At 38.2% G+C, this 12,510-nt stretch overlaps 2 pseudogenes; both read left to right on the forward strand.

Moving 5' to 3' along the window:
* Positions 1–317: 317 nt before the first annotated feature.
* LOC106830233 (ankyrin repeat domain-containing protein 40-like) lies at positions 318–11,764 on the forward strand (annotated as a pseudogene).
* LOC139041172 (E3 ubiquitin-protein ligase TRIM22-like) lies at positions 8,658–10,336 on the forward strand (annotated as a pseudogene).
* Positions 11,765–12,510: the final 746 nt, after the last annotated feature.

Below are 12,510 nucleotides of genomic sequence, written 5' to 3' on the forward strand. Positions count from 1 at the left end.
TCTTCCTCTGGATCTCTCTTTTACAGATCTGCTCGACCACTTTCCAGCTGCTGTGGTAGCCACAAATCATTCTTTTTTCAAACCAATAAGTCTGTATGTTGCTAACTGAGTTTTAACTGTTTCACCCACTACCAATAGAGGTCTGCCTTCAAATCAAAAGTCAAAAAAACAGAAAACTCCCCCAATACTGTCCCTTTCTTCCAACTATATACTACACTGTAGACTTTAACTGCTTTTGTCACTCTCTAGTGACTTCATGTTTAGTTTCCTTTTTTTTTTTCCCACATTTTTCCCAGGTTTGTAATTCTGATCTACAAGTTAAGGGTGCTATCTTTTTAGAATGAATACCTCCATTAGTGGAAAGGGAACCTCAGGTTTACTAGCTATGCATATTTAGCAATGATGTTATGTCATGTGGTGGTTAATACAGGGATACTAAGAATAGATGTCTTTTTAGGTATATGACATGATTGAACCTGGAGGGGATTGGAGATCTCAGAGGTAGGTGTGTTTTGTGACAATCACAGTATTAGCAGTATTGATGGTAAACTTCAAAAGAAATGAGCTCCATTCTTCAAAGTCCTCTACTCTGTCCAATTCTTATTCTCTTCTCAATCCTTTCACAGGTCAATATCCGTGATTTTAATTCTCTCCATGTGAATCTCTGAACTGACCCCACATCTTTTGTTGACATCTTAGGACTTTGGTAAGAAACATTAGGTTTGTGGCTGTGTGAAATCGGGTCCCATCAAGATACTTGAAAAATTGAGCCAGTAGGAAACCTAAATTCAGCATGCTCCTCTTATCAAAATTTTTCACCAGAGCTGAGCATCTTGGTGTTCTCCATATTCTCGCTTTTGTGTTCTGAGTTACAGGGTAAGAAATTTCTCACTAGAGCTCTGTGTTTTGCTACAATTATTACTTCTCCTGATTGGAGAGGAAGCTAATGAGATATCTCCCTCTTTGGCCCATGGACCTTTAACATTTTCCCGTTTGGGAAAACCTTAAAACTAAGTAAGAGTTAATGTGGTTAAAATGTGGTAGTGGAGATGAATTAAACACCAATCTGAGTGTCAGGAAGACAACAGAGATATGAAAAATTTTTAGTTAAATTTTGTCAAAGGGGAATCATATATATGTTAATAATACCATAAGAATAGCTGGATTTCATTATGTAGCAGAGCAATTGTGTTCACAGCAAGAACAATAAAATAGAAGCATGATTTATCATCCAGATGTTCAATTCAATTAAAATCATACTTACAGCTACAAGTCTATCACCTTATCATTCCTTATATGCAACAATTCTAATAGGTCTGGAGCAATAAGCAACAAAATACAGAAAGTCTCTAGCAATCATGCAGGGATCTGTGAAGACGAGGAGCCTCAGAAATCAGGAGAGGTAGTACATGGGAGCAGCCACGAAAGCTTTAGGAATCCTGGTGAACGTAAAGGAGAAGGTGATCTGTTCCAATTGCCTGGAGCTCCTGACAGAACCCCTGATACCTACACTGTGGCTACAGCTTCTGCCCAGCCTGCATCACCACAAATAACAAAGAGTCCAGGATCAGCCAAGAAGGAGAGAGCAGCGGCCCTGTGTGCTGAATTCCATATGAGCCTGGAAACCTGCAGCTTAATCAGCATGCGGCAACATAGTAGAGAGGCCTGAAGGCCACTTCTGTGCATTCCATTCAATTACAGAAATTTTAGCCTACAATACAGACTCTTAGCCAGAAGTAGACATTTTTGTACCTTGTGCTAGTAGGTGGAGATTTGGTGCCCTTGAAAACCTCTAATTACCTCTGAACAAGAGAGTTAACTGGAGAGTTGGGTGGATTGAGATGTAAGATCTTTCCTTGTCACCGTATCTGTTTTCTTCTTCGAGAATAAAGAGAATCAGTCTTCTTTTGGTGATGGGATGCTGACTTCTATTGCTTGAACCATGAAGAACACATTCACCACCTCAGGTTTTCTTCTAAGTCATAGATTCTAATAGCTTTTCTCACAGTTTCTGTAAACTGTAGTCTCTGGCGATCATCCTGATTTCTTTCCCATTTATGCTTTATTCCGATGCTGAGAAGGCCCAGTGCTTGATTCTGGTTTGATTCCTTTTTCACTAGAGAAACTCCTGGCAGTTCTGGTGAAGCTGAGGGAGGATCAGTGGGAAGTTGAAGAGTTGGAAGCTGATGTCAGAGAAAAGAGAACTTCCTGGAAGGTAGGAGAAGACACTTCCTGAAGGATTTAGACTGAAATCTGGGCCAGACCTTGGATGTTAGCCACAAGAAACTTCTTTCCTCTTTTTCCCTGAGAGTTGATATGTCCAGTAGTCATTTGATTAGTCCTCATCTTTATCCTTTCCCTGATATGGTTGGAGGTTCAAAAGTGAACATGTCCAAGTGAATGCAGATATTTGGAGGGAAGTATTCACATAGATATGCTCTTTCCTGAGGATGGCTAGTGATTTCTGTGTTCCTTTCTTGTCATGTTTTTGAGCCTTTGACTCTTCTAAGGGAAGACATTTGTCAATGACTCATGGTTCTGTCCTCAGTGCTCAACTTTTGGCAATGGGTGAGGGTCAGGCATAATGCAGGAAGGCTTGAGTGTCCTGCACAGCTGTGCGAAAGCTGAACCACACTCAGGTATCCAATGTAGCTCAGAGTTCATATCAATAATGCAGATTTGAGGCCTTTATTTTCAAATGTGATGTAGAGAAAATATTAGGAAAATTAGATTCTGTAAAAATTGTTCCCTTGCTTCTATCTTACTTCCTTGTGAGAATTTCCCTAATAGAACAGTTCTTCATCTGTCTCCCAGGGTCTACCTGAGAGCCTGCATATCTCTCTCTCTTTCTCATTCCTGAAGAATCAAATACAAAATAAGAAAAAAGTGTCCATACACAGTCTAATCAAATGAGAGGTATCTTGGACTGTGAGGAGCAGAAGGAGTTGCTAAAGCTGAAGAATGAGGAGGGAGATATTCTACATAACCTGGCTTCATCTGAGAATGAGCCCATCCAGCAGAGCCTGTTGGTAAGAGCTCTCATCTCAGATGTGGAGCATTGGTTGCCGGGGTCAATAACGGAGATGCTGCAGGTAAAACTTAGGTGGAAGTCCCAGCCTCTGAGATTTGAGGAAAATAAAGACTAGTTTCCTTCTCCTCTGTATTACTGTATTCTTTCCGGTGGTGACACTAAAATTCCTTTAGCCCTGCAGCACCCCTTCCTGCATCTGTTTCAGAGGTTATAGGAATAATCAAATGCAAGAATAACAGGGAAATTCTTGTTTTATTATTTATTATCAAGTGCAGTGCAAAGATTTGATCTTGGAGAAAAGATCCATTGTGTCCAGTGATATTCTATAGGTCCCTGATATCTGTGGTCAATGTTAAGCCTTTATCAGGTAACTCTTCATGATCCAGTTTAGTCACAGACAAACAGCTGCTCTTCGGATTCCAAGAGTTTTTGCTATTTTTTTCCCTCACAGAATAAGTTGAGATTTCCCCAATCTTTCTCTACATTTTGAAAAGAATTTCTGAAGTACTGATATTGGTTAATCTTTAAATGTTCAATAGTATTCACCAGGGAAGCCATCTCACTCTGGGCTTTTCTTTGTGGAAAGTTTTAAAACAATACTTTTTGACTTGTATTAGGTATTTAGATTTTTACAATTCTTTAGTCAGTTTTCAATAGTGTATGTCTTTGTAGGAATTTGTCCATTCTCTCCAAGTTCTATGATTTGTAGACATAAAGTTAATCATAATAATCCCTTATGAACACTTTAATTTCTACATCACTCACAGTAATGCCCCCTCTTTTATTCCTGATTTTAGTGATTTCTTTTTCTCTTGTTTGATCAGTTTAGTTATCTTTGGTCAATTTTGTTGATTTTTCTAAGAAGAAACCTTATTATTTCATTGATTTTGTCTATTTTTGTACCCTACTATATCACTTTTTTCTTTTCTCACCCTTAAAGTTTTCTTTGTGTGTGTGTGTGCATATGCAGGTGTACATGTGTGTGTGTTTTGGGTTTACTTTGTTGTTCCTTTTCTAGTTTTCTTGAAGTAGAATCTTAGATCACTGATTTGAGACCATCTCTTCTGATACAGTGCTTAATGATAAAATCCATTGCTTTAGCTCTATTGAATACATTTTTATTGTTGAGTTTTTATTTTCACTCAGTTCAACTTATTTTCAAGTTACTTTTGTGATGTTTTTGGTAAACCTTGAGATGTTTGAAAGTGTGTTGTTTAATTAAAAATACTCCGCGATTTCTTACTTTTTCTTCTGCTGTGGATTTCAAATTTAGTTCCTCTGTGATCAGAGAACATACATTTTATTTTTTCAATATTTTAAATGTATTGACATTTGTTTTATACTTTAAAGTATTGTATGTCCAGAAAATTTGTCTGTATGTGTTAGAAAAGACTGTATATTCTGCACTCATTGGTTGAAATTGTCTATAGGTGTCAGTTAAGTTAAGTTGGTTGATAGTATTGTCCAGGTCTGCTATATCCTTGATAGTTTTCATACAAGCTGTTCATTCATTTACTGAGTGAGTTATTGAAATATCAGACTATTATTATTGAATTGTTTATATTTTCTTTTAGCCTTCATTTGTGTATTTTGAGGCTCTATTATTAAGTGTATATAGATTTATAATTGTTACACCTTCTTGATGTACTGGACCTTTTATCACTATGAACTTTTCCTCTCATTCTTTCATAATACTTATTGTCTTAAAGTCTATTTTGTCTAATATTAATCTAGACATTTGAACAATCTTATGATTACTTCTTTTATGGTATGTATTTTTCTATCTTTTTACTTTTACCCTCTTTGTGTCTTTAAATCCAAAATATGCCCCTGATAGATAGTAATACTTTAATCTTACGTTTTATCCAGTCCAACAATTTCTGCCTTTTAATTAGGGAAATAAGACAATGAGATTTAATGCAATTCTTGATATGGCTGTATTTAAATATGCCATTTTACCATTTGCTTTCTATATATCACCTGTAGTTCTCATTCTCCTCTTTTGCCTTAAGAAGCTTCTTCTGTGTTAAACAAATATTTCTGATATAAAATTGTAAGTTTTCCTATTTTCTAACTGTATTTTGTTTTAGTTTTTTTTCCCTAGTGTTTTCTCTAAGCCTTAGAATATGCATCCTATCCCATCACAATCTACTTCAGATTAAAACTAACAGTTCCAGTAAAGCAAAAAAACTTGCCTCCAACCCATTGTTTCATTTCTTTCCAACAACAGCATAGCAAGGCTCTTAATGTGAGCACCTGATCCAATGCAGGCCATGTGGGCTTCAGAATTTTTTGTGATAATGAAGAAGAGAAGGTCTCTTTTCTTCTGTCAGGAGATTCATGTCTCCTTCATAAACTGAGAATGGAGTCAACCTAGAGGGTGTAAATAGAATTTGGAGAAAGACATAGACCAAATCCTGATGACAAGGATTGAGCTTCAAAATGAAGCTTTGACTAAAATTACAACTGACCTCGAAAATACTTTTCTCTACTTAATCTAGTTTAATTTTGCTTTTACCATATTACAACAAAAAAGCTCTAATTCAGAGAGAAAATTTATTTATTTATTTTTGCATTTGTAGACATAGTCATTGGCCTAATTTTTAGTGACATGGAGGAAGTAAGTCTGAGGTAAAAGAGACCAAATATATTTATGCATATCGTTCAAGCAAAGAAAACAATATCTGTGATGATGAAGAAGAAGATCAGATGGCTAAAAACTGCCAAGGATATGGACTAAAGTGACTTGGTAGAGAATGAAGAAGAGGATAAATATTGTAGTTTTTAGGACAGTGACAAAGGGGATATTGGTAACAGTGTTGACAATGGAGTATAAAAGAGGAAACAATTTAGTTTGTGAATAGTAAGTTACCTATTAGACATTCTAAGTTACTGATTCCTGTGGCTTCTTTAGTACTGAATATATTAACTTGCATTTAAGAAGCAAAATTAAGTAAAAGAAAGATTTGAGAATCAATAGCACATATGTGTGTGGTGAATTAGGACTAGATGAGGTTACTTATAGATGGTGTATAAAATGAGATGAGAGAGGCTTGAAAATGCCTACATTAATACATGTGTTTGCTTGTACCCTCAGCAAAAGCCATGTAAACTTCTTGAGGAAGATTATGATTATTAGTCATCTTTGCTTCTTCAGAGCCTGGCATAATACTTGGCAAATACCTGTATATGATTCTATATTTCCATTGAATAAATGAAAGAACTATGAATTATTCAATTTGTCTCATGGGGCACCTTATGCTTTTGGGGAAAAAATTATGGACTTCTTGTTTTCTTCATAAATATGTCTAATCTCCAGATATTGGAAGCCTTGTGCTGTACTTCCACTAGGGCCAAAGCTGTTTCTACCTTTTAGGAAACATAACAACATCTAATGAGGCTTCTGGAATGATTGGCCTAGGTCTTTTCTTTATGTTTTGGTTCTCACGTTGTGATCATCTCTTCCCAATGGGAGTTGTGGGGATGTGATGACGCTTTGCAAGTGGAGAGGGTGCATCACTTCTTGACTTGTGTTTCTCTTTTCTCCTTAGGATATGAATGGCTTCATGGAAAAATATATGAGGGAGACCAGAGATGGCCCTTCTGTGCTGTGAAGAGTTTTAAATCCATTAGAGTTATTTAGTGGTCAATTATAATAAAACATCACTCAGGGCAAGACAGCTTTGGTGTAGTTTTATCTTAAATTTCTGTTCATAAATCATGGGTTGAGTATTCTCTAACTATTGAGAACGGACAAGATTCTGTGGTTGGCAATTTAGGTGGTGGGAAATTGCAGGGTTTGGATCAGTAGCAGTATTAACAATAAGGCATTGCGGCATCAGACCTCTGTGACTTTATAAATTTTATTTACCCTGCGTGCCTGTATCTAACTCAGGTTTCTGTATTTCATTCTTTGCTGACATATCATGAGAAGTTCCTGTCTTCTTTACCTGCCAACCACCCAGAATTAGAGACAACTCCTTCATATTTAAATTCCTGCGCTGAGAATTCTACAGGGTTCTGTATAGATTTCCAAAAATAGACTTGAATCCCAGGAAATATTTTGGACCTGGGGCAAACAGCTGATACATCTTAGTCATGTACCTTAGAAGCCAGAATGGAAAGGCGGCATCCTTATGTCTAAATTTGCACACTTACCTTGAAGCATCAAGCTCTATCTGAACATATGAAATTCAGACCACTATTAGTTTGCTGTTCATAATGTCTTTTTGTTCCTAGTTTGGAGTTCATAATGTCTTTTTTCCAAGTGTTTATTATTGTTCCCCAAGAACCTAAAATCTCAGGTGTTATAATGAGGGCATCCCTACTGGGGAGCAGTTTTTAAAGATCTTGTTCCTCTCCAGAACGTATTCCCACACTTGATATGTCTCAACTTCTCAGGAAACAAGTTCTGCAACCTCACTTTCTGATCATCCCCATGGGGACCCACATCCATGCAGTGATTTTTCCACAGTTTATTTTTTCAAGGTAAAAGTATTTTATTTTGTTTGTTAAGTCTGTTATTTCATATAATTTCATATGTTTTCTAGGAAGAAGAGAGGGAGAGGATAATGATTTCATTTTGGAAGGAAGAAACTGTGCCCTTGATGGGTCTTGATCATTCCAAGGTCACACAGAGTGTAACTGGGAACGTGGAGTGGGCACATTTCTGACTTGAAGTGGAACAGTCTACTATCTCCTTTCTCAGAGCCTCCAGGGAAGAAGGTTCAAGTGCATCCATGTGGTGAAAAGATAGAAAGTCAGTGGTTTTTGAGGAACAAACTGTCAGAAGTGTGTAGGTCAATTTTTTTCATCCTAGTAGTGAAATCTTGATGCTGAAGAAGTGAAAAACTTTTCATGAGCAACAAAGGAAAGTATCCAGGTTCTGGTCTAGTAGGGAAACTGCATGTGGTTAAAGGTGAGGAGAGTCAGGGGAAAGGTGTAGGTGTGGGATTCTTGTAGGATCAGGGACAAATGGAGGAGCAGATATTGTTTTCAGATGAGGGTAAATGAAAAGAGGTAGGCCTGACAAAGAGAGAGTGATCCTGTGCTAAAGATGATCAGAATTAAGGGTGAATGGTAGGGTGCCTACTTTATCATCTAATTCACCAGTTCCTAGCCTCACAAGGCACTCCTCCACAGTCTTGTTTCTAGAGAGAAGACAGATATGAGTGTTTACTCCTTTGATTCTAACAACATCATTGCAAACTTTGTCGTTTCAGAGCTGACAGAGGTCTGTGCAACTGGGGTAAGAAGTTACAGGATCGTCAAATCTCCATGTCCTGATCCCTTTTTAGAAGTTTTGGTTACTACTAGGTCCCATGATCCTAGCTTCATGTGTTCTTTTCCAAATGTAGCTACATGCAAGAGTTCTTAAGTGTCCTGCTCATCTCCTACCCATCAACACAAGTTCTTCCCAGTCATCTCCCAATATTTCTCCTCACAATGTCGCAAGACACACCCATTCTGTATCCCTCACATGACCCTGTAATTTTCCTATTTTCCTACAGTGGATGTCATGCTGAATCCAGCCAATGTTATTTCTGTTGTTATCATGTTTGAAGATCAGATACAAGTGACACATTTTAAGATTTTTTAAAATGTACATCCACATGATTTCTCTGCTTTTGACGTCTTAGGCCACCAAAGTTTCCTCTCAGGGAAATATTACTGGGAGGTAGAAATGTCTAGGAAGATTGCCTGGATCCTCGGGGTATGAAGTAAAACAAGTAACCAATAGAAATGAGATCTCTGGGTTTATTTTTGGCCAAAAAGTTAATCATCCAAATTTTTATTCCAGATACAGACCTCAATATGGCTACTGGGTTATAGGGTTACAGAATGAATTTGAGTACAATGCCTTTGAGGACTCTTCCAGCTCCTATCCCCAGGTTTTGACTCTCCATGGCTGTTCCTCCCGGGCTCATTGTTTTTTTCCTAGACTATGAAGCAAGTACTGTCTCATTTTTTGATGTCACAAACCATGGTTCACTCATCTACAGTTCTCTAGTGTCACTTTTCTCAGACTTTTGATCCTTATTTTAATCCTTGGAACTGTCCAGGCCCCATTTCCCTGTGCCCACCAAGCTCCTGAACATTCTTAATACATAACCTACCTCTGCTTAGTGCCCTGGTCCTGTGGTTTGTCTCCTGCACCTGAGTTTATTTGCACCATTCTGCCTGCCTCTTCCTTTTTTCCCATTCTTTTATTTAGCATGTCTTCGTTTTGGTCCACTAGGATTGCCATGACAAAATACCACAGACTGGGTGACTTAAATAACAAAAATTTATTGTCTCACAGCTCTGGAGGCTAAAAGTCCAAAATCAAGGTGTCAGCAGAGTTGGTTCTTTCTGAGAGTTGTGCAGACAGGATCCGTTCCCTGATTCTCTCTTTGACTTGTAGATGGCTGTCTTTGCCCTATGTCTCTTCACATCATCTTGTCACTATGCATGTCTCTATGCCTAAATTTCCTGTTTTTATACGGACGCCAGTCCTATAGGAGTGGGGCCAACCCTAAAATCATCATTTTAACTTAATTTCCTCTTGAAAGACCCTATTTCTAAATAAGATCACATTCTGAAATATTAGGAGTTAGGATTGCAACGTATGAATTTGGAGGGAACATCATTCAATCCATAATAATTTTTTACACTTCCCTACCCATACAGTGAAAGCTTGAAACTTTTCTTCCTTATACCTTGTTTTCATTAGGAAAGAATGCTTACTTTTTTTTTCTATCTGAAAGGCAAACACATCCAATCCCCCCTATAGAAAGAACAGTATTTCTGTAAATCCTCTGACGTCTCTTTTCTTCCTGTTGCCCTCTGCTGCTGAACAGAATTAGCAAGGAAAACTTGTCAGCCGTATCCATGTTATCTAGAGCAGGGCATAGGAAGCCGTGCCTAAGTAGTGAATACTTTAGAGTGCATAGCTTTACCAGTGGCACCCCATATTATCACAGAGTTAAAGCAGGAGGTGCATAAATAAAATCTTACCAAGAGTATATATTTGGTGCTCAGAGTTTCTGAAGTCAGATGTAGTCTTTTCATTTACAAGCTGTTTAACCTTGAATGTTACTTATCATCTCTTGGTCTCATTTCTTTAAATACATATTAATGATATAGATTGGAACTAATTCCTAGGATCATTTTGAGAAAATAAAGTTTATTAACTAATACACTTTTTTATGAGTCTTAGATGCAAGAATAAATATTTGTTATTATTACTGAAAAAAATGTAAGCTATTTCAATGACCTAATGTACAGTTTTGTTTTGTTTTGGTGATTTTTTTCAATAAAATGATAATTGGCTCCACTGAAGTCTCAGTTTTTGGATCCCAAAACCCCACTGTGGACAGTACTGAGGTTTCATGATGTGTCCTGTGGAGAGGGTCATGTCTGGGCTCAGTTGTGCTTATGAGACACAGGTTTTTGATGTTCAATCCTTTTCAGTGTGATGAAACACTTGAGTATAGCACTATATTTATTACCTTATAAACTTTTCTTCTCTTAAAAAAGAAGTTATTTTCAAACTAAGAATGAAGAGTAGAATTACCTAGGATAGCAAAGACACAAACTGTTCTTAGAGAAGTACACATTATAACTTAGGGCAGGCTATGCCACTGTACAAAATTTGAACCAAGATTTGCAGTGCTGAGGGGATTTGAGCCTGCTGGCCATGAGTAGCAGGGAAGTGGTGGGCAGCCTCTACCTTGGGAGACATTCAAGAAGTGCAGACACTAGTGGAGAGCAAGTGAATGTGAATTCCCAAAATGTGGTCAACATCTGGGCCTGTTTACATAGAGTATGTAACTTAATCATGGCCAGATCATCTCTTATTTGTTAAAATCAGGAGGTGTTGAAGAGATTCTTACTGCAAAAGCAGAAATACTAGTCCAATTAGCATCAAGGAGAGAAATCAGGAAGATTATGGGATTGAAATATGATGATGACAAAAACCTCCGCCAGCTGAATGAGTCAGAACAGCCCTCTTTGTTTCAAACTATTTGGCCAAACAAGCTTTCCCTTTCCCTATACCTTCAAAGCAGTGGATTCAGCCTAGCTACAGAATGAGGGCCTCACCACACCACCTGCATCACCTCCTGTGGATGGCTCACCTCCGTTGCTCACCCCTGGGGAAGCTCCCCTGCTAGTAGCCTTTCCATGGGACCACAGCTCTTTGGCACTTTCTCAGAACTTTGATGTGTCTGCCCTTTCTGCCAGACTCAGCACACCAGAAAGCACTTCCTGTTTGTCAGCCACCAGTGAGTCAGAGTTGCTCACTGTTCTCTTCTGCCCAGTCCAAGCCAATAGTGTCTCTCGAGCCTCAAAATGCATGTGTACGAGACTGGTGCCAGCATTCCATTGATTTTTCTTCACTGGAGCATTTCCATTTAATAAGCAAGAGCTAGACTCAAGGTGAGGATTCAGGACCCATCTTTTTGATAAAATGATTTCATTGACATTGAACTGGACCAAGAAGAGCTCACCTACCAAGAATTGCTCAGAGTGAGTTACTGTGAGCTGAGTGTTAATCCAGATCAAGTGGATAAGATCAGAAAGTTATCCAGGGCTCTGGTAAGAAAGGACAAAGATGTTGCTTAGCTCTAAGATTTCCAACTGTTGGAACTGGTCCTAATGGTAAGTGAAAATAATTTTCTGTTCAGAAATGCTGCATTCACACTGACTGAAAGATCTTGGTAAAACAAGACAGTTTCAAAACTGACTTGGTAATATACCAGGGACTTTTATCACTGGTTATTGTGACAGTGTGTGTCACCTCTGAGCCCAGGAAAAGCCAATGATCTAAATGCCTTAGAGGTACAGGAGGGCTCCTTGTCCCACTGCATAGAATACAGTAACATCATTCTGCCAATGTAGGAAGTCCCTGACCCCCAAGCAGTGGTACCACACTTCCAAGCCTCTTGGTGCACACTTAACCTATTGCTTAAAGCTATGAACAGCTGAGAAGTGATCTGGAGAGACACAAGCCAGTGGTTCTGTATCCAGTGTGTTTTACATGAAGAATGTAAGAGAGATGTCTATGCAGAAGTTGAGACAGTGCAGAGCCTATTTCTAGCCACTCTTATTGACAGTGCAACTGAAGGACTGGGATGCTCTTTTCTTTGTGTTGCATTCTCCCAACTCTCCTGAGATGTGAACTGACTAGAGAAAAAACTGGGGAAATCACCGGTACTAAACAAGGAAATTTTAGTGTGGCTTATGGCTGTTAGGTTTCACATAACATATTTGTAATTGCTACCTACTTGGGTTATTTAAGTATTTAAGAATACATTTACCTAGTTGTAAATATGCTGGAAATCAAAAGAGCTTCCTCTGCCCCACCTTTACCTTCTAAACACTCATGACTGCTTTTCTGTCTCTAGTCGGCCATTTCTAGAACATCATCTTGAATTAAGTGCCCTTTGTGATAACTACAGAACTGTGATGCTTTCTGAAACAGCAACCTCTTTTTTTTT

Source organism: Equus asinus, chromosome 20, assembly GCF_041296235.1.
Source record: "Equus asinus isolate D_3611 breed Donkey chromosome 20, EquAss-T2T_v2, whole genome shotgun sequence".
Taxonomy (NCBI): Eukaryota; Metazoa; Chordata; class Mammalia; order Perissodactyla; family Equidae; genus Equus; species Equus asinus.